Consider the following 24,601-nt stretch of genomic DNA (forward strand, 5'->3'; position numbering starts at 1 on the left):
GAGGAGGCGTAGGGAGAGAGTGGAGAGGTACTGGGAAGCGGCAAAGTGAATGCATAAAGATAAAAAACAGAAAGATGTGCCACTTCAGGACATTAAGGTTTTGTGATGAGGAAATACCTTGTGTATAAAATTAGAAAAGTCGCACACTCAAGTAACTACGTCACGTATGTAAACACCTTACTTATTTAAATGTGTCAAACGATTGATTGTATAAAAGCACGTACTTTTATACAGGTCACCCCCCTAATGGTCCAGGGGGGGTGACCTGCTTTGGGTCATTTGGGGTGGACTGGCCTACCTCAGCTGAAGTAAAGATTGTGCTGTAAAGGAGAAGGAAAGGGTGGTAGATACGTGGAATGCCTTCCCGTGGGAGGTGGTGGAGATAAAAACAGTAATGGAATTCAAATATGCATGGGATAAACACAAAGGAATCCTGTTTAGAAGGAATGGATCCAAGGAATCTTAGCGGAGATGGGGTGGCGATGCTGGTAATTGGAGAGTAAAACCAATGCTAGGCGGACTTCTACGGTCTGCGCCCTGATCATGGCTGAATAGATATGGATGGGCTGGAGTGTAAATTTTAAGGGGTTTCAACGTTAGCTTCAGAACTTAGTACAAGAACTAAGGGTAGTGGTGTACAGTTGAGGGGAGTGGATTTTGGGGTGGGGTTTGGGGGGCTCAGCACACAAAACTGTGTACTTTGGAGCTGTGTACTTTGGAGTTTTTTCTGAAGTCCACTGAAGTGCCTCCTAGGGTGCCCGGATGGCATCCTGGCATGTCAGGGAGACCAGTGCACTACGAATGGTGGCTCCTCCCATGACCAAAGGGCTTGCATTTGGTCATTTCTGAGTTGGGCATCCTTACTTTCCATTATCGCCGAAAATTAGAAACGACCAAGTCAAAGGACGACCATCTCTAGGGACAACCTACATTTCAAGATTTAGGCGTCCCTGGCTGTATTATCGAAACAAAAGATGGACGCCCACTTGTTTCATAATGCGGATTCCCCGCCCCTTTGCCGGGACATCCTGCGAGGACGTCTTCAGGAAAACTTGGGCGCCCCTTTCGATTATGCCCCTCCACATCTACTTATTGATATATAGAAACTGTGTATAATATCTAATTTCAGCTATAATATAAAATATATGAAATTTAGGATGACCGCAACCAAAGATGCAATTTCTGGGTAAAAAAAAAGACATTCAACTTGGACTTGCCCAACAACTGATAACAATATTTAAATGAATAAATCCTTTATTAATAATTCTAGTTTTTTTTTCTATAAGCATTTTCTGCTGTTCCTTTCAGGTCTCAGCAGAATAATATAGCACTTAGGGAAAAAGATACAGCCCAGGAGTCCAGCACTAGAAGCCAGGATAGCAAATATCTCCACTGCCACCATGTACTTGCCCTTGGTGCTCAGGTAAGTTGGGATGAAGGAGATCCAGACACTGCAGAACACCAACATGCTAAAGGTGATGTATTTGGCTTCATTGAACCTGTCAGGTAGATTTCTTGCTAGGAATGCTACGATAAAGCTGATGCCAGCCAGAAATCCCAGGTAACCCAAAACACAGTAAAATGCATGTATTGACCCTTCATTACATTCAATTAGTATTGTTCCAATTTCTGATTTCATATTAAGATATGGGAACGGGGGAGCAGTGAACAACCATGCAAGACACAGAACAGTTTGAATAAGGGAACAGAAAAGGACTACAGAAATTGAGATCCTGGAACCCATCCATTTCCAGAGCTTGCTTCCAGGCTTGGTGGCATGAAAGGCCAAGACCACAGTGGTGGTTTTTGCCAATATAGAGGAGAGAGCAATGGAAAAACTGATCCCAAAGGCAGTCTGTCGGAGAACACAGGTCACTTTGTCAGGGTGGCCAATGAATACCAAGGAACAGAGGAAGCAGAGCATGAGGGAGTTGAGGAGAATGTAACTGAGGTATTGGTTGTTGGCTTTCACTATGGGGGTGTCTTTGTAATGAATAAAGATCCCCAAAATGGCAGTATTAATGAGAATTAAGAAAATACAGATGAAAGTCAAAGTTATCCCCAAAGGCTCTTCATGGGTCAAGAAGGATATCACTTTTGGGATGCAGGCATCTTTCTTCTGATTGGGCCATTGGTCCTCTGGGCATTTCGTACAAACATCTGTATCTGAGAATGAAAAAATATTGTCTCATTACCTCACAAATCACATCAGTTATAGGACAGTAACCATTCCCTTATAATAAGGCTTGTTTCAAATTGACAGACAGTAGCAAGTAATGAACGATGAGCTTCCTGGAAATAAAATCATGCATTATCTTTTAGATGAACTGTCACCTGAAATGGATGTTTGTAAAGGATTCCATATGTCTTATCTAATCGGGGTGTGATTAGTTTTCCTAGCAGTATCCAGCGCATATTTTTGGATTAGACATAAGGTATTCCACTGGGACATGCAAAGACCCATTTTTCATAGAATACGGAGATTGCAATTGAGACATCGAGATCAGGATGTGCTCAGTTGTGTTGATGTTTTGGAAAAGGCAGGAGTGCATGCATATTTGCTGGCCCATGTTGGGTCTTCAATAAAGGATGAATATGGGCCTAATATGAGCGTGGCACATAATAACATGAAATCACTCACCAGTTTGGCTGGAGATCTCTCCCTCTGGACAGGGAATACAGTCATAGCAGCAGACAGGCTTTCCTTCCCTGGTTAATTTCCTGAACCCAGGACGGCAACTCGGACTGCACCTGAACTCTGGAGGTGTCTGAGGATTGAGAAGAAACTGATTAACATGAGGTAATACTGGATTATGACTTTTCAAATGCAGTGTTACTTTTCTGTCTAAACATGAGCATTTTTCCCATTTAGTTTTTCATCTCATTGCAAACCTACTCAGTAGAATATGGAGGTCAGTATGAGCTCTATTTTGATTGGAAATATAAATAACTAGTAAAAAAGGTCCGTTTCTAACACAAATGAAATGTGTGCTAGCCAAGGTTTTCCTCGAAGTGTGTATGTTTGAGAGAGAGCATGTGTGAGAGTGACTGTGAGAGAGAGAGAGAGTGAATGTGCGAGTGTGTGTGTGTGACAGAGAGAGAGAGTGAGACTGGGTGCCAGTGTGTCTGTGAGAGAGTGTGTGTGTGAGAATGAGAGTGTGTGCCATGGTCCCCTCCCTCACTCCCAGTTCCTCCCCCCCTCCGAGTTCCAGGGTCGTTGTCCCCTCCCTCCCAGTTCCAGGGTCCCCCTACTACTACTACTACTACTACTACTATTTAGCATTTCTATAGTGCTACAAGGTGTACGCAGCGCTGCACAAACATAGTAATGCGACGTCACACACATGAGGGTGTTGTCATCCCTCCCTTCCTCCCTCCCTCCCTCCCTTCCAGTTCCAAGCCCCCTACCTCCAAATTTGAAGTCATCTTCACTTACAAAGTCGGGTTTACGGCGGCCGGCAGCAGCAGTAACAGGGGTGCAGGCTTGGCCCTTCTGTCTCTCTCAGCTCTGGTCCCGCCCTCATTTCCTGTTTCCGCACGGGCGGGACCAGAGCTGACAGAGAGAGAAGGGTCGAGCCTGCATGCCTGTTACCGCTGCTGCTGTAGTCCGCCGTAAACCCAACTTCGTAAGTGAAGTTGACTTTTAAAATTTGGAGGTAGGGGGCCTGGAACTAGAAGGGAGGAAAGGAGGGACGACGACACCCTCATGCGTGTGAAGTCGTGTTGCATTGGCCGGCAATTCTGCAGCATTCCCTTCCAGTGATTGGTCTTTACGAACACGGAAGTACATGACATCATTTCAGGAGATGGATACAGCAGGAGCACATATGCTTCAAAGCTTCACTTTCTCAGCTTCAGAACGTTGGAGGTGCTTTTTATTATATAGGATAGGTTTGACCTGAAATCAGTCATTCAGGCTGATTGGGGAATGTTTTGAGCAATGTAGCTGTGCAGGTCACCTTTAATGGTTTGATTAAAAGTATGAGAAAATACTTCTGCTTCCTCGTAAGAAAAAAGGATTTTAGGTGATATCTTTGTAACCTACTTTTCTACCTCCAAGTCTGAACATTTACCTCATGGAGCTGCTCACCATTGGTTGCTTATCGTATAAGCATTTTTGTTTCTTTAATCATTTAGGTGACACCTTTATCCAGAGTGAGTTTCATTCAGCTACACGAGGTATTTTTTGTTTAAACTTGTTGCCTTGTCAACTAGATATATTTTGGCCAAATTTATCTTGATCTGTAAAGGATGCAGCAAGCGTGTTCCAGGAGCAGGGCCTAATTTATACAGATATCAATACTATTCAGCTACTGTCCAGTTAACATACCCGTTGATATTAAATTACACTGCAGACATAGCAGGTCTAACATTATATTGATTTATTTAAAGTTAGGCCGGCGTATTTAGAGGGCTAAGCTATATAGATATTACTGCTGAATATAGCATGAAGATATATAGATAAATTAGCAAATGATGGTAGACAAAGACCTGAACGATCCAACCAGTTGGCCTTCCAGTCACGCTCATTATGAAGTCATGATTAAACCAACAATGAATGTGATTTAAAATACTCACTGCGGTTATAACTTTTAAGTTCATACAATCTGATCCTGATCTTAGGAACATGTTTTCAATTTGAATACTTGATCATTGCCCAGCACCAGCCTTAGTTCTTCACAGCCAGTCATTATTTAAGTGCCACTGAACATGCAAACACAACACCAATCATTTTTTTTTTTTGCTGTTTATACCATTCATTTTCTAAGAGATCCTCTGTGTTCATCCCACACTTTTTCAAATTCCTCTACCGTTTTGTCTCCACCTCCTCCCTCGGGAGGGCATTCCAAGCATCAACAACACCTCTCTGTAAAGAAGAATTTCCTGACATTATTCCTAAGTCTACCACCCTGCAACCTCAATTCATGTCCTCTAGTTTTACCATTTCCCCTTCTCTGGAAAATATTTATTTCTATATTAATACTTTTCAAGTATTTGAATAGCTGTGCTTCCTCTCCTCTAGTGTACACATAGTCAGATCTTCCATTTTTGTCACCTTGATCTGGACCTCTTCAAGTCCTTTTACATCCTTAGCAAGACATGACCTTAAAAACTGAACATAACACTCCACGTGGGGCCTCACCAATGACTTGTACAGGGGCATCAACACCTCCTTTCTTCTGCTGGTCACGCCTCTCTCTATACAGTTTAGCATCCTTAAGGCTATAGCCACTGTCTTGTCGCACTGTTTCATCGCCTTCAGATAATCATAGCTTAACCATGTATTGAGTGAAAAAATAATTTCTCCTATTATAAAACATGGTATTGCTATGTAACCTCAAAAATTACAAGGAATAGGTACACAGTGAGCTACATTCCTTCAAAAAGTACAAAGAGTAGGGGACACTCAAAGAAGTTACATGGAGGTATCAGCGGTTTGCGTATATGGGTTTAGAAAAGGTTTGGACAAGTTCCTGGAGGAAAAGTCCACAGTCTGCTATTGAGACAGTCATGGGGAAGCCACTGCCTGCCCTGAACTTAGTATTATGGAATGTTGCTACTAATTGGGTTTACGCCAGGTACTTGTGACCTGGATTGGCCACTATTGGAAGTAGGAGAGTGGGCTAGGTGGACCATTGGTCTGTCCCAGTATGGCTGTGGTTATGCTCTTAAAAGATAGGCACTGAAATCATGAGTGCTATGAAAGTATTCTATTGACCTTTACAGATTATTAGCTCAGTGAAACCTTCACACCTAACTTTGGGTGTGAGCATTTATACCTGCTAAAGGCTGGTGTAAATACAGGCACCCAACTGATGGCAAGTAGGCATATGCAAGTATTCTATAACAACACAGGTAATTTGTGGGAATGCCCATGACCTGCCCTGCCCTTTGGAGTTCTGCACTAACGGGTGTAAGAAGAAATGAGAGCAGTGAGGTAGGGGGGGGGGGGGGGGCGGAGGTGCCAAAGTGAAGTGCCTCAAATGCCAACGTGATGAGCTTAAATTGAGTTTAAATCTGACCTCGTTGAATGTTCTCTCCCACATGATCGCCTCTTCATAAATAGTAAATTCCTGATCTGGAGGAGCATAAGAGTTATAACTTCCAACAATTTCTTTAATTCCGTGTCCCATCGGGTAGAATGACAACGTTTATAATATCATATCCAATGTCGAGATCACCGTTCTCATCAAAAAAGAATTCCTCACCCAGAACATTCTTAAAGTGGAGGTCCTTCAGATAATGATGAAGCTAATGAAAATGAGAGACATTTTTAATAGTGAAGCTCACTGCGGTTATAACTTTTAAGTTCATACAATCTGATCCTGATCTTAGGAACATGTTTTCAATTTGAAGCAACATTAGCGTGGAGCTTATTTTTGAAGTTTATTTAAAAATTACCTTTTTACCCCATTAATTTTAAAAAAAGCTAATCCACACTTTCATGCAAAAATGCAAAACGTAGAAGCGTCCTCTTTGTTTAATCTCATAACACTCTGTTACAAAGTTCCACAGTTCCAGAGGATCAATAGGCATGCCCCAAAAACAACTTATCTGGTGAAGTATCTTATCATGCAGTCCTCAACGCTTTTCTTTTCTTCCAACCTTTTAACACAACAGCTGCAGGATAAATACTTAGTTAAATATTAGATAAATATGTAGTTTTTATATGTGCTTTTATCTCTGCAATTAGTTGTGTGTCTATTATGTTGGACATGAAGCATCTGTTTAATAGTTAAAAGACCTTCTGCAATTCACTACATCCTGCTTCCCTTTCACACTGCGCAATCATATACCATCACTTCTTTCTGAACATATCATTCTTCTAACATAGGATGTTACCTTCCATGGCAGAAAATCTAAAAATCTCTCACTTTCTCCACTCCTCTTGGTGGTATTCCTAGAACCAGAAGTGATCATGTCATGCAATGCATGTGCCAGGCCATACACAGCATTGTAAACGTTATAACTATCCCCAGAGTTTATAGAGTCACAGTGTATTTGGAAAAAAAAATGTTTCATCACTGCTGCAGGATCTTTGGATGCTCTTGGGGCACTGGTTGTTACACAGGTCCTTCCACCACATCTCTATGAATGAATCATTTGGAAACATGGCAGGATTTCCCTCACGGACAAATTTGTGAAAGCTTGGAATAGTTTTCTTTGCAACTGCTAAAGCTAAGGTGTTTTTTCTATCAACACTGTAAGAGGGGAAGAAAAATCCCCATTCTTCTGAGATGATCCAGACTTTCCAGGTGCTACCCAAATGGGTGTATGTCTTATAATCTCTCTGTAGTCTTTATTACAATACAAAATAATCACTTTAGTTGAATATGTACTGAAGGTGTTATAAATATCTGTATTTTGAAGCCTGAGTGAACGGGACTGACGTAAGGTTTCTATGAATTCAATGCAACCTCCACTCTGCTCAATTGCTTCTCTCAGGATCTGCACAGCCCTCATGCTGTTTTCATCATCAAATGCAATGATACCAACCCAGGTCCAGCCAAAATGATTCAATAGTTTGACTATCCCAGCACAGATGTGCATGTCACTGGGAACAGTCCGGTAGAAATAAGGAAACTTAGCTGTGTCGCTCATGAGAAGATTTCCTGAGATGTAACTTATCTGCTGAAAATAAAAGATTGAATTTATCATCACCTTTGCCATGAAAAGATCATATTTCATTCACATATCAAATATTTAGAGCATAGTAATATGTAATTTATCTTTAAAATTGAGCATGGCATCAGAAGATTGGAGGGTAGCCAATATATGACAGAGTCTATTGTAAAGAACAAAATTACAGAGCATATACATAAGAATGGATTAATGAGACAAAGAGGGGCATTTTCGATATGACGTCTAAGTCCAACTTTGGACGTTTTGCTAAAAACGTCTAAAATTCAAGTGGAGAATATAGCCATTTTCAAAACAGAAAAATGTCTATCCTTTTTTTTTTTTTTCCAAAATGGCTATTTGCTAAATGTTTTGTACTCTGTTCATTTATCTTTTTGGTCCAAAAAAAATGTCCAAGTGAAAAACGCACAAAATCAAGCCATTGGGATGTAGGAAGATCCAGCTTTCTTAGTAGACTGGCCACACAGATTTCCCAGGAAAGCAATAGGACACACTTGGGAGCACTGGAGTGGACTTCAAATAAATGCTCCCAGGCACACATCTCACTGTTGCTCCCTTAACTTGTCTGCTGAGCCCCCCCCCCCCCCCAAAACCCACCACCCCCAACTGTACACCACTACAATAGCTCTTATGGGTGAAGGGGGCACTTATACACGGGTATAGTGGGTTTTGGAATGCTCATAGTTTCCACCACAAGTGTAACAGATAGGGGGACATATGAGCCTGGGTCCACCTGTCTGCAATGCATGGCACCAACCACTAGACTACTTCAGGGACCTGCATGCTGCTCTAATGGACCTGAGGCTGGTAAGTAATGTTTTTAATCAACTTTTATGGGGAATGGGTGGCAAGGGGTTAGTGACCCCTGGGGGAGTAAGCGGAGGTCATCCATGATTCCCTCCAGTGGTCATCTGGTCATTTAGGGCACTTTATTGTGGTTTATTCATTAATAAAACAGGTCTAGACCAAAACGACCAAATTATAGCCCTGGATGTTTTTGTTTTGTTCCATTATGGCAGAAAAATGTCCAAGTGTTAGGAACGCCCAGATCCCACCCTTAACACACCCCCTTGTGATCTGAATACACTTCTGATGGACTTCATAGAAAAATGTCTAAAAATTGGTTTCGAAATAGTACTTTGGCCGTTTTTGTGAAAAAAATGTCCAAATGCAGATTTATGCCATTTTTGGGATCTTTTCCCCTTTGAAAATGAGCCCCAAAGCCAACACGGATTTAGTGAAAGGAAATCTTACTTCACCAATCTACTACATTCCTTTGAAGGGGTGAACAAATGTACATAAAGTTGAACCGGTCGTTATTATGTATCTGGATTTTCAAAAGGCATTTGACAAAGTAATTCATGAAGGACTGAAAGAAATTAGAAAGTCATGCAATAGGAGGTAATGTTCTGTTGTGGATTAAAAACTGGTTAAAACATAGAAAATAGATTATGGCTAAATGGTCACTATTCTCAATGAAGAAGGGTAGATAGTGGGGTTCCCAGGGGTCAGTACTGGGACTGCTGCTTTTAATATATTTATAAATGATCTAGAGATGGCATTAACTAGTGAGGTAATTCAATTTGCTGATGACACAAATTATTCAAAGTTGTTAAATTGCAAGAGGATTGTGATATTCAGAGGCAGTTACCCCGAAACTCTATATAAAGTGCCCTAAATCGGCCACAAGGCCAAATTACGTGCAAGAGGATTGTGAAAAATTACAAGAGAACCTTATGATACTGGGAGACTGGGCATCCAAATGGCAGATGGTGTTTAATGTGAGCAAGTGCAAAGCAGTGGCGTAGCCAGAAGTCAATTTTTGGGTGGGCCAACAGGTTGGATGGGTGGGCACTAGACAGTGGTGTGCTGGTAAATGTTTAACAACAGGCTCTCTCCCCGGTCCACCTCTGCACACCCCTATCCACCTGTGCACCTCCCCTCAAAATTGCAGAGCTGGCTATAGCCGGGGAGAGAGCCTGGGGGGGGGGGGGGGGCAATGCATTACTGTCTCCAGGAAAAAAATTAAATGATCCCAGGTTCCAATTTAATTCATGTTTAATGTGGGATAAAATGCCATAAATAAGTAAATAAATATAAACTTTTAATGTTGAGCACCTGATTCTCAAAGTGGACATATTCCAAACACTATAATGAAAATAAAATGATATTTTTTTTCTACCTTTGTTGTCTGGTGACTGTTTTTCTGATCATGCTGGCCCAGTATCCGATTCTGCTGCTATCTGTCCTCTTAACTCCATTTCCAGGGCTTCCTTTCCATTTATTTCTTTACTTTCCTCCTTTCTTCTTCATTTCTTGCTCTATATCCATAAGTAAAAGCTGGGTCCTCTGCAGACTTGACTGTCTAGTGGATCCAGCTTCTGCCTATTTTCTTCATCCATGTGCAGTTTTTCTCCTCTCTTCCTTTTCCCTCATCTCATCTCCTTCCTCATTCTTCCATCCCCTCCATCCATGTCCAGCATTTCTTCTCTCTCCCTTCCCTCTCTTCCATCCATGTCCAGCAACCCTCCTCTCCCCTTCCCTCCATCCAGCAACCCTCCTCTCCCCTTCTTCCACCATGTCCAGCACCCTCCTCTCCCCTTCCCTCCATCCAGCAACCCTCCTCTCCCCTTCTTCCACCATGTGCAGCAACCCTCCTCTCCCCTTCCCCCCATCCAGCAACCCTCCTCTCCCCTGCCCTCTCCTCTCCCCTTCTTCCACCATGTCCAGCAACCCTCCTCTCCCCTTCTTCCACCATGTCCAGCAACCCTCCTCTCCCCTTCCCTCCATCCAGCAACCCTCCTCTCCCCTTCTTCCACCATATCCAGCAACCCTCCTCTCCTCTCCCGTCTGCCCTGTTTCCTTCCTGCCCCCCCCCCCTGTACCTTTAAATATTATAGTTTTGCTGGAGTCGCGGGCAGCCGGCATTGAAGACATCGGCAGGCTTACGCCGGTTCCAGCAGCCTTCCCTTCCCTCGTTGCAAGTCGGATGATGGCTCCGCCCTCGTAGAAACAGGAAATACGTCAGAAGAGGGCGGAGCCATCATCCGACTTGCAACGAGGGAAGGGAAGGCTGCTGGAACCGGCGTAAGCCTGCCGATGTCTTCAATGCCGGCTGCCCGCAACTCCAGCAAAACTGTAATATTTAAAGGTACGGCGGGGGGGCGTAGCAGTGGCGGGCTGGGGAGGCAGATGCGGGATCGGAGCTCAGCCTGCTCCCTCCGCTCCGCTGCCTCCACTGCTGGGTGGGCCTGAACCAAAACTGGGTGTGCCTGGGCCCACCCAGGCCCACCCGTGGCTACGCCCCTGGTGCAAAGTGATGCATGTGGGAAAGAGGAACCTCAACCATAGTTACATGACACAGGATTCCACATTACGAGTCACCGACCAGGAAAAGGATCCAGGTGTCATCGTTAATATGTTGAAACCCTCTGCTCAATGTGCAGCAGTAGCAGCTAAGAAAGCAAATAGAATGTTAGGTAATTATTAGGAAAGGAATGTTAAACAAAAAGGAGGACATTATAATGCCTTTGTATCGCTCCATAGCACGACCACACCTCAAATATTGTATTCAATTCTGGTCACCGCATCTCAAAAGAAATATAGAGGGACATTTTTGAAAGGGATGTTCAAGTTTCAATTTGGACATCCGTGCAAAACATCCAAATCCAGGGGTGGGGAAACCCGTATTTTCAAAACAAGATAGATGTCCATCTTTCATTTGAAAATACCGTCAGGGACTTCCAAATCCTTAAATTTTGCCGTCCCTAGATTTGAACGTCCCTAGACATGGACGTTTCTGATTTTCGGCAATTTTCAAAACCAAGGACGTTTATTTCAGAAATGAAGAAATGCAAGCCACTTGGTCGTTGGAGGAGCCAACATTTGTAGTACAATGGTCCCCCTGAAATGCCAGGACACCAACCGGGCACCCTAGGGGACACTGCAGTGGACTTCATAAAATGCTCCCAGGAACATAGCTCCTTTACCTTGTGTGCTGAGCCCCCAACCCCCCTCAAAACCCACTACCCCCACTGTACACCACTACCATAGCCCTTACGGTTGAAGGGGGTACCTAGATGTGGATGCAGTGGGTTTGTGGTGGATTTTGGAGGGTTCGCTGTTTCCTCCACAAGAGTAACAGGTGGAGGTGGATGGTGCTGAGTCCGCCTGTCTGAAGTGACCTGCATACTGCTGTCATGGACCTGAGTATGACATCTGAGACTGGCATAGAGTCTGGCATGACATATTTTTACAGATGTTTTTTCAGAGTGGGAGGGGGTTAGTGACCACTGGGGAAGTAACGGGAGGTCATCCCCAATTCTTTCTGGTGATCATCTGGTCATTTCGGGCACCTTTTTGTGCCTTAGTTGTAAGAAAAACAGGTCCAGATGAAAACATTCAAGTGCTCGTCAGGGCCGTCCTTCTTTTTTTCGATTATGGGTCAAGGACGTCTAAGTGCTGGGCAAGCCCAAGTCCCGCCTTCACTATGCCTCTGACATGCCCCCTTGAACTTTGGCCATCCCTGCGATGGAGTGCAGTTGAGGACGTCGAAAATCGGCTTTCGATTATACCGATTTGGACGTTTCTGTAAGAAGGACGTCCATCTTCCGATTTATGTCAAAAGATGGGCGTCCTTTTCTTTCGAAAATGAGCCCAATAGTGGAACTAGAAAAGGTACAGCGAAGGGTGACGAAAATGATAAAGGGGATGAGACGACTTCCCTATGAGGAAAGGCTAAAACGGCTAGGGCTCTTCAGCTTGGAGAAAAGACAACTAAGGGGAGATATGATAGAGGTCTACAAAATAATGAGTGGAGTGGAATGGATAGACGTGAATCGCATGTTTACTCTTTCCAAAAACGTTAGTACTAAAGAGTATGCAATGAAGCTACAAAGTAGTAAATTTAAAACAAATTGGGAAAATATTTCTTCACTCAACGTTTAATTAAACTCTGGAATTTGTTGCCAGAGAATGTGGTAAAAGCAGTTAGCTTAGCAGGTTTTAGAAAAAGTTTGGACAAATTCTTAAAAGTCCATTAAAAGATGGACTTGGAATAATCCATTCCCAGCATAAAGCAGCACAAAATCCATTATACTCTTTTGAGATCTTGCCAGGTACTTGAGACCTGGATTGGGCACTGTTGGAAACAAGATGTTAAGCTGGATGGACTTTCAGTCTGTCCACCACCAGGACCGTCAAGGAGTTCATTAAGAGCCCTTTGTCTAGACCTACTGAAGGAAAGCAAGGATGCTGAGACCCCTAAAAGTCTGGCCTGCCCCAACCTCAAGCTATTCCCTCATTCAAAGAGAGTCTCCAAGCAACTCAGGAGAAGAGCAGTACCTAGGGAATTATTTCCACCTGCCTCGGTCTCGGATTCATTCTATTTGCTAGCAATGGTACTACTAGACATACACAGAACTGTACACATTATCCAACGGTTTCTATATAGTGTGACTTAAGCTGCTTGTGTAAATCCAGTTGTATTCTGGATTTCTACATGCAGCATAAATAGCTAACAAGCCAATCAGCACTGATAATTGAACTTAACATGCAAGTATTAACATTAATTGGCATTAATTAGGATTTACATGCACAACTGTCTAGGCATGTTCTAAAAGCGATGTGTGTATATTCTAAGATGCAGATCTGAGAAGGCAGTATGGCCATGGGAGGGGCATGGACAGGTCATGTGCATTACTTGAAATTACATGCAGTGTTATAAAATATGACCGTTCCACAAGTAATTAGGTGTCGGCATTTACACCAATTTTCCATTGGTATAAATGGCTGCAACTAAATCTAGTCACAGAAAATAGGTGTTGGGCCGGGCGTATTCTATAAACTACATCTAGATTTAGGTGTTTTCTATAAACCGCGCCTAAATTTTGGTATAGTTTATAGAATGCACATAGGCTTATTTTTCTTTGGAGCCATTGTTTTAGGTGTGATATATAGAACGTAGCCCAATATGCAGGTACTTTCTTTAGTGGGCCTAGTGGGTTCATAATCTAAGCTTTTGTACCTATGGCATTGGAAGATTAAGTGACTTGCCCAAGTTCACAACGAGCTACAGTGGGAACTGACCCCAGTTCACCAGGATCAAAGCCAACTAGTAATGTTTTCTTAGCAGTAGTTTTATTACAAACTCTTACTTTATAGCAACTAATACATTTTCTCAAATAAAACAAATTGAGGTATCAGATAGCCTGACTTACTCTTCCTAAAAACAAAGGAGAGTGTCTCTTACTGACCTCAAGCTTAAGGAGAATAAAATAAACAGGTATACAACCATTTGTGCCAGGCAAGACAACAATTTGTCCCAACCTGTGGGAAACAAATGGTAACATTTTACCACCAAACTGAGGGGTATACATTCTCTTTGTAGCTGTTCAAGGCAAGACCCACACGATTCATAGACTTTTCTAAACACTGGACTTTCTCAATGATCCTTCTATATAACTGTGGCTTTAATTTGAGGCTCACATGTGAGGCTCACCATCTGGAGAATTTGTTGGCTAGAATCAGCGTTAGAAGAATAAACCTACCCACCTCGTAGCAGCTGCCATTATTTGGAACATGATCTTTAGTCAGCATCTTGTTTGCCACAAAACCTAGTATGACTGTTTATTTTATTTTCCATTTGGCTTGAGATCAGTTAGAGCAATTTGCCTTTGCTTCAAGGAAGTAGAAGACATGCTGACTGATACTTTGATTTGCTTCTTTCAGGAAAATTAATAGTTATTATTACATTACATTTGTATCCCACATTTTCCCACCTTTTTGCAGGCTCAATGTGGCTTACATGGAAGGGCATAATTGAACGCGAACGCCCATGTGTAAGGACGTCCATCTCCGAGAACGGGTCCGTGAAGGGGCTGGCCGAACCGTATTTTCGAAAAGATGGTCGTCCATCTTTTTTTAAAAAATACGGTTTGTGCCAGGCGAATGCATTGGATTTGGGAGTTTTTTGAGCTGGGCGTTTTCGTTTTTCAGCGATAATCGAAACCAAAGCAGCCCAGCTCAAAAACGACCAAATCCAAGGCTTTGGGTCATGGGAGGGTCCAGGATTCATAGTGCACTGGTCCCCCTCACATGCCAGGACACCAACCGGGCACCCTAAGGGGCACTTTTAAAAAATAGAAAAAAACCTTAAATTACCTCCCAGGTGCATAGCTCCCTTACCTTGGGTGCTGAGCCCCCCAAATCCCCCTCCCCACAACTCTACAGCATTACCATAGCACTTAATGGTGAAGGGGGACACCTACATGTGGGTACAGTGGGTTTTGGGGGGGTTTAGAGGGCTCCCATTTACCACCACAAGTGTAAGAGATGGGGGGGATGGGCCTGGGTCCACCTGCCTGAAGTCCACTGCACCCACTAAAAACTACTCCAGGGACCTGCATACTGCTGTGATGGAGCTGGAGATGACATTTGAGGCTGGTATACAGGCTGGAAAAAAAAAGTGTTCTTTTTTTTGGTGGGAGGGGGTTAGTGACCACTGGGGGAGTCAGAGGAGGTCATCCCCGATTCCCTCTGGTGGTCATCTGGTCATTTAGGGCACTTTTTTGGCACCTGTTCGTGACAAAAAAGGGTCCTAAAAAAGTGCCCTAAATTCTCGCTAAAAACGCCTTTATTTTTTCCATTATCGGCCAAGGGCGCCCATCTCTGCTAGGCTGATAACCATGCCCCAGTCCCACCTTTACCATGCCTCCGACACGCCCCCATCAACTTTATTCATTCCCGCGACGGAGTGCAGTTGAAGATGCCCAAAATCGGCTTTCGATTATACCGATTTGGGCGCCTGCAAGAGAAAGATGTCTATCTCCCGATTTAGGTCGGAATATGGGCGTTTTTCTCTTTCGATTATAAGGTGGATGGTACTGTAAACGGCGTTAGCCGATTCCGATATGAACAAATACAGGTATCAACAATACAAGGTGAAATTGTGGTAGAATGGGTTACATGTATGGTAAATACAATTGGGGGAACTTAGAGAGGGAGAGGAAGAGTTAGGGTATGTCCATTATGATCTTTGGTTACATTGTGTCGCAGGTATCCAGATTTTTTATGTTGGGTCGGTGGGGTATGCTTTTCTGAACAGGTCTGTCTTTAGTAGTTTCTGGAAATTTAGGTGATCGAGCGTTATAATGAAACTGCTGCTTAAAACCTCCACTAGTTTGGTTATTGTACCATAAATCATTACTTGCGAGAAATTTCCTTCTCAGAATTCTTATTGTACTGAGTGTTAATAACTTTACACTCACGAGTTCCAATAATTCATCATATACATTAATCACATTGTCCTTACAGTTTGAACTAGATCATAGAAGAGAGAATGAAGTAAAATGAAAGATGCTTCCTGACCTGTGGGTAGTGGTATATCCCAGACAGGCTGGAAAACTGGCTCGAGTGCTCAGGTGGAAGACTTTCAATAAAAGCAAACAGTGATCTAGAAGTTTTGCAGCTGTAGTTTGGGATCCCAGTGTCCATTCCTGAAAATATATTTATGGCAGCTCTATACATTAAGAAAAAGTTGTCATAAGGGTTCTCAATGCGGAACCCCAGTGTGAGGTTGGGTAAGAGCTCCGAGCTGTTGTTAATCTCCTCCACTGCAGACACAAAGGCCAGGAAGTTGTAATAGTTCAAAGGTACAGGACTTTAAAGACAATAAATACCATTAAAATATGAAATTAGCATCAAAGTATAAGATAGTGAATCACAGACATTAGTAATAGGCAAGCATGAAAAAAGCCTAGGATTAGGGATAGAAGCATTGTTTGTTACAAGCTGTATATATTAGTCTGATAACAAAGACCAACAGGTGTATGCTCCAGGTTTTGCAGAAATTAACTGCATTTCTTTCTTCTCTCTCCCTCCTCCCATATTTGTTCAATTCTTCAGCCATGCCCTCAGGACATAGCAAATAAATGCATATCCTACCAACATGCACAAACCCATAATCACTAGACCTAGCACTGCTATTTCTGTGCCTATCCATATGCATCTGAATCAATAATATAAACTCCCCATCGAAGATTATTCAGGAGCCAGTGAAGGTAGGATGAAGAAGTGGTATCAGGAGAGACAGCATGGTTGAAAGTACATGTGGAAATTCCCAATCCACAGCAACAAAAATGGGGCCAGACCCATGATTGAACAACTTGAAATGTTAGCAGAAGTTCATATCAGCCATAGATGAAGGTGTGTTCCAGAGTGCAGGGAGAAAGAAAAGAGAGGGAGGGGAGGGAAGGGGAAGGAAGAGAGTTAAGAAAAAGGAGGAAGAGGAGGTGAGGTGGGATAAGACCAGAGGCATAGCCAGGTTTTGATCTCAGGGGGAGCAGACTAAAAACTCAGGTTAGAAGTGTATAATTATGGTACAGCCAGAGACCCCCCCACTGGAATGGTGGCGGGCCCAGTCATAGAGCTCAGGCCATTACAGACCTTGGCTGAGTCAGAAATCTGATGGCTGACATAACTGGGAGCTTACTGGAAAAGTATGGCCTAGTTTGTAGCCCGGATTGAGGCCTAAATAAGCTAAATTAGGAAAAGTTAGGTCAATAGATATGGAAACAAAATGGAGGATTTCAGCACAAAATGGAAGCCGTATCTGTTACAAAGTGGAATTTTCTCTAATGTAAGTTAGAAAAACAAGTTGAGAAATGAGACTTTCCTGTGAGCAGGATTGTGGTCAGCCATGGTGTGAGAAACGAAAGGTGTAGCTGGATGCAGGGTCTTGCTTAAGATTTGTGGTCAAGCGAGCTAAAGACAAAACCATGTTAGCAAGATAGAAGCTACTCATTAGCATGAGCCAATCAGTGACAACCATGACATTAGCATATATCCAATCAGGTATATCTACTGTCATATTATCCATATCCTGAGGGCACCTATAAAAATCAGGGTATTTCCTGGTTTAAGCTAGAGAAAAGGGTTGCCACTCTCTCACTCCAAGGGAAACCAATGTGTCCAGCAGAATTGACAAATTACCTAATTGCTTTCCCTTGTAAAACCTCTAATTGGTAAGAGAAATTATAAAAGATTAGGAACTAATTAACACCTGTTTGCAGCTGGATTATTATATTCCTATAACTAATTGATTGTACGTGCCTGTTGTCAATCACTGATTTGACTTGTACCTTGGCAAATAAACTCCTCATTCCAAATGTTGATTTGTGGACTTCACTTAATGATGAAAGGCTGTAAGTATAAATGCTTTTGCTGTATCAGGCTCTCTTTCGCTGCATTGTATGACTTGTAATCTAAATCCAGTTTGTCATAAGGCAGGTATCTTTTCCTTAGACCTAACATCTCTCTTAGTGGCAATTCCTTTTAGAACTTCACAACTCCTTGATTACCCCAGTACTAGTGCTATTTAGAGATGGAGTCAGATTTAAGGTCACTCCAGCCTTCTTGGGGGTCTCTGGACCCCTAAATTTAGAACATTGGTGACCCCCAGCGTTCGATTTAAGCACGCCACCAGAATTTTTGTCAAAGTGGGGGTTGATTATAGATCTTGACTAAAATTCTGTTGTTTTTATCTTCCAATTGAATGTTGGCCTTACTAACGTAATTTTTGGCTGAATTTATAAACTGCTGTTTTATTTTTGCTTTCTGGTCTCTTTCTGAAACTGTTTGTGAGACTTTCAGAATTAAGATGCTATATTTGGCAATCTAATCTGTTGCCCGGTTTCGTTTAAACTCAGAGACAGATTTTCTTATGCTGCACGAAACAGCCTGGTAGATCTTATCGTGTTCCACAATGTGGTTATAAAGTTTTAAAAAGTTTGCTTCTTTTCCCTTAATAGAGGAGTTCTCAATACTAAATCTTATCTCTATTTCTCCTGCGTAGTCCCTTTTTTAGATACTTCCTGAGAACACTTCCTCTGTTGCCACATATATGAATTTTTCTCTCCCTCCACTCTCTATACCCCCTCCCCTCCTGTTAAAGACTGTAAGTTTCTTGGTTTATTTTATCTGGTACCTTAACATCTATATTATAGCTTGATGTGACCTGCTTTACAGCTGATGTGTAACACTTCATTTCTGTCTAAACACTATTTGGGTATATTAAACTTGCTGGTAGCTGCTACAGGGTTTTTTTTTGCTACGACATATTTTCTCACACTTCCCCTTTTCTGGCTTGGGCATTTCCCTCCCCATATCTAGTAGGCATCTCCGTTACTTTTTCAGTGAGCCTGTCACTGCTGCTAGTCTGGGAAGCTTTTCTGCAACCCTATGTTGCCTAACTTAATTTCTAAACTTTTTTTGTTGCACTCCTGTAGAAACTGTTTCTAAGATGCTCATTATTGCTTGGCAACAGTTTAAGTACATAAGTACATAAGTAGTGCCATACTGGGAAAGACCAAAGGTCCATCTAGCCCAGCATCCTGTCACCGACAGTGGCCAATCCAGGTCAAGGGCACCTGGCACGCTCCCCAAACGTTTCCTGTTTCACTGAATCTATTGGCAGTCTGTCAGCCTGAACTTCTGAAGTTGTTTCTTAAGATTAGAGATTTCAATTTGTTTCTACCTGGGGCTTTTCTTCTCTTACTTACTCTCCTCCAGTACTGCCCCTCCCTTCCTTGATGGTTGCTCTGTCTCACAACTCTCACTCTAGTGGTTTTACACTTCTTTCCCTTGCTATCCCTTAATTCAGCTTAAATAAGACTTGCTCAACATGCTGTTACAGGGCTTTCAAAATTTTTGTGTCTCTCATGGACTATTTATTGATTGGTATGTTAAATCCATTTCTCTGAGCTATTTGCCAGCGTTAAGTTTAGCTCAGCCTTATACAACTGCTTACTCATTGGTTCGCTATGGTTGTCTGTCTACTTTTATATCCCGCCCACTTCCTCTTTTACAGTGTGTCATTTTTCTTTGAGACTTCAATGCTAGAATAGCAGTACTCACTTTTGAATTTAGATGTGTTGTCAAGCTGCAAAACTTTTTTTCTTTCCTTATTTATCATAAATAGTTTTCTTCTTTTACTACAGGTATAACTGCATGAATGAATTTATTTGTAGTGTTTGCCCTTGCATTGCAGGCTTTCTTACTGTCAGCTGTTCCGTTCTAATGCTTTTGAGTTTCCTTCTCGTGGTTTGTTGAATGGAAAATATATTGTCTAGTGAATGATGAACGTGGAATTTTTCACATTTTTTATTCTGACTAATGGCTCCTTTATGGTTGTACCTTCCCCCATGAGCTTACATGTGTTTTGTTTTGCTTTAAAATATTTATTTCCTTTTATTTTACCACCTCTGAAGTATGTTTCAGGGGCTCTTCACTGGGATATGCTATACCTTTATTATTTTCTTTTCTACCAGTGTCACCAGTGTCACACCATAACCATTGGCTTTGATATCGATGCCTGGGGCTTACACCCATCTGAGGGTCAGAGACCCTTCATTGGATGACGGTATCTCAATTACTAGATTTTGAGCAGATATTCCATTCCATTTTCGGAATGGCCTGCTTCCACTATTCTGGATTATTGCCCACATAGGAGTTACCTAGTACAGATGCATGCTGGGGATATACAGAGACGTCTAAAGCCTTAAGTTGCCATTTTGGACTAGTTGACTAGGGCCTTTCAATATTTTAGGACGGTTAGTTGTAATGCGTGTCGGCTTCCTAACCATAAAATTTTGAGTGGTTTGTTGTAAGCGGAGACACTTCCTAACCACTGGAGGCCCATTGGGGTGGTTAGTTGTAAGCGAGGCAGCTTCCTAATCAGCGGAAACCCATTGGGCCGCTGCTCTTCGACTCATGAGACCTTATTCGCTGGTTTTTTGGGTTCTTTTGGGAGTAGTGGCACTGTCCCTTTTTGGGGGCTCTATCATGGGACCATTGGGGCCCATGGCCAATAGTAACCGGGACGGTTCTTGGCAGGCAGTAGAAACAGGTGCACATTCCTGTCTTTAGAAGCATACTCTGGGGAGTAGTATTTATTGAATTGATAGAGTAGGATACATATACTAGCTGACACTGAATACTTTGTACCTTTTGTTTCTCTGTTAATGTCACTTGCGGTCAAAGCGTGGAGCTTTCCGCCAATTAGTAATTTCATTTTGGGTCCCTATGTTGGAGTACATTAGCAGATGCGTGAGTATGATTGTGTTATGTCTCTGCATGTTTTACTATCAGGATAATCATTGTATGTTTTTGTAACCTGTTAGCACATTTTCATTTCTAGGTCTCCCTGCTATCCCTGAAGCTGCCTTTTGAACCACTGACCTTGTACCAGGTTCTAGGTCTGGTCAATATATATATATTATTACTTTAGATCATTGTTCTATAGCATGTTACAGGTCTGAAGCTTATTTGTAGACCACTTGCTCACTAGGTCCCGTTATTATACATATTGGGTAATGTTGTTCACTACCCGTCATATCATGTCTTCTCCTCCGAACCCAACACCAGATACTGGTGATCTGACATCTATTTAGATCTCTGGTAAGGGCTTTCCGAAACAAACCTTTCTATTTTGCGGTTGACCCCCCCCCCCCCTACGCCACCGAGAGTTTGGAAGGGCGTGGTGATCCCGCCTACTGTTTTCTTTCTCAAGTGATTTTCTGCGCTGGAGAGTACATTGCACGAATCGTGAGTATATTTTCATTTATTGTATGTGTTACTATTAAGCTTGCTGTTATATACTTTCATAGCCTGTTGGATTAGCACTAATTTAAATGTTTTATTTTATCAAATTTAGGATTAAGATATTTACTGGAATATTTATTTTTATGTTTTTTGTTTTGAAACCCTAAACAATTCCTTAACCGTGCACAATTCCAATGATTGGTTTTGAACTACATTTAGAAATATCTCGCTTCCTCTTCTAAGCTTTAAGTTTTCTACTTATCAGGATTAGGTTACTGTTTTGATTTTATGTCTGTATGTTCCTGTGTGTCCTGTGGTAAATGGCATAAATTAAACTGGCTAGTTATTAAGGAATCATTTCTTTAGTTTTAAATTAGTGCTCTAAGGTTACCCCGCGAGATTGCCTATCAACTGCAGTGGTAGTAAATCTCAAAGGAGTGTTTGTTTGTTTTTTTCCTTTTTTTCAGGATTGTATATTATTTCATTTAAGCAATGTTTGTTTGATTTGTGACATGATATTAAATAGATTGTTGTTATTTACTTCCGGTAAATTGCTTTCACTAGGAATCCGAGCACTCATATCCGGATTCTAAATCTGGATGAGACAGATATACCGGACATACTTGTCATTCTTATTCAGCTATCATATGACAGACTTCTTAGTTAAAGAGATCGACTTACAGTTTTAATTTTATAGGTGTGCGTCCATGTATGTGTTCTTTGAAAATTCCAGATATTTACTATGAAAGGTTCTATATTATATGCCATCTAAAACACTGTTTATTTGTGACGTTGTTTAAAATAACTAGTGCTGATGTTCACTTCCTGGTTCTCTATTGGGGATGTGTTCCGTAATAATGAATTAACTGTTTTAATTTTCCTTTTCACGTCTTATCTACTACTTTCAAACTTCCTTCCCTGCCTCTTAAAGATTTATAGTTTTAAGATATGTTATTGTATAGAATTTCAGCATTTTTTGTTCTCAAGCCCCAAATGGCGCAGTTAAATTTCATTTCCGGATTCCATAATACTACAGTGCCTGCCTTATTACCTATGCAATAGGGTTTAGAGATTAACCCTTGCATAACATAACTAACTGGTAAATCAGAACTAAAGAAATTCAGGTTGCTATTATTTCAGAGCAATGTTCAGATAAGACTTTTATCTTATTACAGAGGCTGCAGTACTAGCTACAATTGCCAACTTTCTTTTTATTGAGAACCGTACCTCTGGGAAACAGATAACGTAATAACCTTCTCCTCTTTTCCTCTCCTGAAGTATTAATTCTATGAAGACTAATTACACCAGCATGAAGTTTTAATACGAAAACTTAAACTTACAGTTTTTATTTTGATGTATAGTCCTATTTTCAGTCACCATAATATCCAATGCTTGCAGTGAGCAGTAAACTCAAATTAGACACAGGAAACACCGTTATTTCGTGATTTCCTTAGGACCGAATGACAGAGATTAACCCTTGTAGTTCTTATTTTCTCTAAAGTTCATCTTTACAAAAGCTTTGAACTCAGTATATGATACAGGAATTCATTACGTGTTTCAGATTTTTAATAACTAGATGGGTTATTCTATGATTCTGTGTTATCCTTGCTACTCTTTGTTTAGAATTCAGTTTACAATGTAGGCTTACAAGCTGTTCCATTTATCATACTGGTCTATGTGAACATATCCTACTGGTCAATTTGTGCATTTATTGCATTAATAAAAATTGTTATTATATCCTTGATTTTTGAATTTTACTAAAATGTTTTAAGAAATGTTTTTACTTGTTTCCTGCTTATAAAGCTGCTCCTCCTCTGTAATTTAAAATATACTCTAAATTGTAAATTGATTCCTGGGAATATATAAGCTTATTTTTAGCTATCCCTCTGAATGTGAATCTTGATATGCTCTCATAATTTAGGGCCCAAATTGTGAAAGCATAGAAAGGATCAGTTTAGAATTTAATATAATTTTCATTTTCCAAATTGAACTATTACAGAGGACTATAGGTTATTGTCCTTCTCATTTGCCCTATTTAAACCTTGTAAAGGTCACGTGAGGAGGCCTCATAGAAATATATAGTTTTTACATTTCTGATATTGACTTTTCTCTATCTCTCTAAATATCATATTAAAAGCTGTATTTTCCTGGAGCAGTCTCTGACCACAATGTTTCCTCAGACTCTGCTGACTTCCTGTGCCAGCAAAATCTAATCTACAGAGAAAAATTGTTTTCTACTTGTAACTTGTGATTTTATATATTGAGACTATGCTCCACCTACTGGTGCCCCAAGGAACTAACAATGCATTCTTTGACTTTTCTTTCTAATGGTCCTGTGCTGAGATTTGACTACTAGATATTACTTCTTATATCAGCTCTATTTATTAAGTCTTGTAGGTTGACTGAAGACTGCTAATCCAATTCCTGATCTACCACCTCCATTCCAGTTTGGTACTTCTGCTACCACTGACCTCTGGCAAGAAAAAGAAGCGCCAACTTCTCCAATGAGAATTTTCTTTTGTCCAAATGATGTAATTAATTTAGACCTTCTTGGTTATGCTCTTAGATATTCTATTGTATTAAATATTTTTGCATGCTGATCATCTTTTCCAGAACCTACATGGCACTTTACGTATGAGCTCTCTGTTACAACAGACAGCGACGTGATTTCAGAAGATACTTCCATCAACTGGACTTGTTATGAGTTTTAAATTTCTGCACATTAGTCTTCTGCTTTGACTATGACTATTTCCTAAGCTACCCTTCTTTCTGAATCATCTAACTCGTAAGTCCTGCTGGCCCCCTGCAGCTGAGGGCCCAACCCTTGGTGAATGGTAGTCATCGCAGGTGAAGATTCCACACCTACTGGCGATAGATTGCAACGCATTGCCCGTGCCTTTTGACTATTTTTGTGCACCATATTCCTGACCCTCCATACATCAATAACTTGAACAATAAACATCATCTCAAAATTTTAATTTTTATTGTTTGTTTTTTTTTGGTACCCTTTTCTTTTGTTCCATATACTTAACTATTGTTATTTGATCATCTCTTAGTAGTACTTACCAATCTGTCTTGCACATTATGCAAGCCAGAAGTGGGGATATATTCTGCAAATCCCAATTCCTAGTATTAGGACAATAAATGTTTTTTCTCAGGCCCAAATGATGTTAGATGCCCCCAAGGTTGTGGCAATAATCTTTACACCTTGCAATCTACTGGACCACAAGTCTTGGGTCCATGTGAAAGATATACGGGTTTACGCAGCTGTAGAACCAGATGTTACCGGCCCAACCATCTCAAGACCAACCACTTCCTTCAGCTGGTCAGCAGCGACTGTCACTTCTACTGATTCCTTGCC

At 41.4% G+C, this 24,601-nt stretch overlaps 1 pseudogene; it reads right to left on the reverse strand.

Annotated features, from left to right (window-relative positions):
* Nucleotides 1-1,279: 1,279 nt before the first annotated feature.
* Nucleotides 1,280-24,601, reverse strand: part of LOC115464726 — a 41,446-nt pseudogene continuing 18,124 nt past the window's right edge.

This window comes from Microcaecilia unicolor, chromosome 3 (genome assembly GCF_901765095.1).
Source record: "Microcaecilia unicolor chromosome 3, aMicUni1.1, whole genome shotgun sequence".
NCBI classification, from domain to species: Eukaryota; Metazoa; Chordata; class Amphibia; order Gymnophiona; family Siphonopidae; genus Microcaecilia; species Microcaecilia unicolor.